The sequence below is a fragment of the Phodopus roborovskii genome, unplaced genomic scaffold (genome assembly GCF_943737965.1).
Source record: "Phodopus roborovskii unplaced genomic scaffold, PHOROB, whole genome shotgun sequence".
NCBI lineage: Eukaryota > Metazoa > Chordata > Mammalia > Rodentia > Cricetidae > Phodopus > Phodopus roborovskii.
Genome location: NW_026125278.1, coordinates 7,351,679 through 7,354,229, shown reverse-complemented (window position 1 = coordinate 7,354,229; position 2,551 = coordinate 7,351,679). Strand labels below are relative to the sequence as shown.

The 2,551-nt window shown below is 40.5% G+C and overlaps 1 pseudogene; it reads left to right on the top strand.

Moving 5' to 3' along the window:
* The first annotated feature begins 746 nt into the window (after window positions 1-746).
* LOC127230731 (60S ribosomal protein L36a-like) lies at window positions 747-1,068 on the top strand (annotated as a pseudogene).
* Window positions 1,069-2,551: the final 1,483 nt, after the last annotated feature.

The following is a 2,551-nucleotide window of genomic DNA, read 5'->3' as shown; positions in this document are numbered from 1 at the left end:
AGGGATGAGGGGGGAGGTGGCTTTTGGATTCCAAGCCCAGCTTCTACCACAAAGCAAAGTTGAAGGACAGCCAAACCGATACAAGACTCTGCATCAGAACTAAGCATGCAAACGTTAAAACAGGAGAACAAATACGGCAAAAGAAAGAAAAAAATTAATTAGAGAACATCAGGGTAAAACTCTAGAAGTATCGGAGGGAAGCAATTCTGGACAATATCTGCCACACCCTTTTGCTCAAATTCCTACACACTGTGTTCAACTTAAACAGGATGGCTGTCACATTTATATGCAACACGTTCTTTCTTTTCATATCCAAAATGCTCTATCAGTGGCTGAAAAGAATGTGAATGAAGGGAAACATAAAATAAATAATATTTATAGCTATCAATTTTTTTCGGCTTTCTCAGAAATCCATTATCAAGACACACCCAAACTAGACATGAGTATGATGTGCAGTGTTGGTCCATTCTCCTGCTGAGCTTTTATACAAATACCTGGGATAAACATTTCAAAGTCAGCGAAATTAACGTCAACACTCGGAGGTGTCAGATGCTTCCTATGAACCTGTAGTAAAGAAAACCCTGCTACAAGATACAAACACTGCATGTAACAGCTCAATGCATGGAGGCCAGGAGGCAAATACAAGAGGAGTCTAGGGGAAAACACATGATTTAAGAACAGCTCATTCAAAACTTCCGTCGCTGGCCTTCCCTCTTTCTTTCTGTGCCTCTATCGCTCCCTCCAACATGGTGAATGTTCCTAAGACCCGCCGGATGTTCTGCAAGAAATGTGGCAAGCACCAGCCCCATAAAGTGATGCAGTACAAGAAGGGCAAGGACTCTTTGTATGCCCAAGGAAAGCAGCGTTATGACAGGAAACAGAGTGGATATGGTGGGCAGACTAAGCCCATTTTCCGAAAAAAAGGCTAAAACTACAAAGAAGATTGTGCTGAGGCTTCAGTGTGTTGAGCCTAACTGCAGATCTAAGTGGATGCTGGCTATTAAGAGATGCAAGAATTTTGAACTGAGAGGTGATAAGAAGAGAAAGGGCCAAGTGATCCAGTTCTAAGCTGATCTTCTTATGAAGACAATACAAGAAACTCACCAAAAAAAAAAAAAAAAAAAAAAAAAAAAAAGCTCATTCATCCTCATGCATCCAGGTTACCACTGCTACACCCATTGTGCAATTACTTATTTTTAAGGAATAAAATTAGATCTTTAACATACATTAATTCTTTGCGGATTTCTCATCATGCATTGTGACACAATTTATCTCCATGTCACCTTTAATTTTCCCACAGCCCTTACAAATAACCAATAAAAAAAAATTAAAGAAAAACCAAAAACAAATAAAATGACAGAGAGAAGGAGAACGAGAGAGAGGGTGATAGAGAAAGAAAGAGAGAGAGTGTGTGTAATCTTGTGGAAACTGTAGTGTAGAGCACTGATTAATATTTCGAGCCTTAACAATTCATCGATACATTCAAGTGTTGATTATCATGAGTCATTGGTCGGGACAGGGATTTCTGACTTAAAAGCTATACCTAACATAATGGACTCATCTTGGATATCCTGTTCTATTACTAGGTCCAAATGAACCTTCAGTTTTAGTTCTCTAGGTTCCCCTGTTTCATAGGCTCCAACCATTCATAGATGGGCCGGAATGGTGGCATAGACAAACTCGCCCCATGGTTCCGGGCCTGTAAATAACTGGGTTGGCTACATTCTTGCTTCCCTCATATTGTAACACTCAAACACTGCATGGAGCAAGGAACAGATCCATTTCTAGAAGGTGGTTAGGGTTATGTAATGATTGTGTAAAGATCTGAGCAACATCCTGGAGTATATACAGGAGTAGAGGGACTATGAAAAACACAGCAGATACTCAACTGCACATGAGTGAAAATGACTGAGAATTGGATTTCAAGGATCACATGTTAGATCTATAGGAAGCCTATGTGTATCAACGGGAGCAAGACAAAAGGATATGGGCACTGGAAAAGGGCTTACACCGGATCAGCAATAGAAAATTTCTGAGAAGCATTACAACTTTCTATTGACTAGATAACAAGGATCCGGGTCAGTTTTCATGCCTTGTAGGGACGTTTTTGACTTAAAAGGCTGCAGTGCATAATGGGACCCAGGGACCTGAAGGTAGCCTTGAAGACAGGACAAATCCACGACTCAGTGCAGGAGGCTGATAGCCCATTATAGTTCTACCCAGACCTATTTGGGAAGGATAATCATTAAAGACAAAGCTGCAGCAATGTTATAGTGCCTATCTGGATTTGGAACTTGCATACTGGATCATCAGTTTCCAGAATTAAACAAGAAATGCAGCAGTATATTTCCATCTATTAATTGCATGATGGTCCTGTGGCTTCACAGTTGTAAAGGGTGGATAATGTATGCGCAATATGAGCAGGATTTTCCAAAAGAGGGGACAGGTAGAGTCAATGTATTAACTGGACACAGGGATGGAGTTCCATGCTGGTATCTCAGTAGCTGATATTATACTGAATATCGTGGTAGGATAAAGGAAATGGATCTCA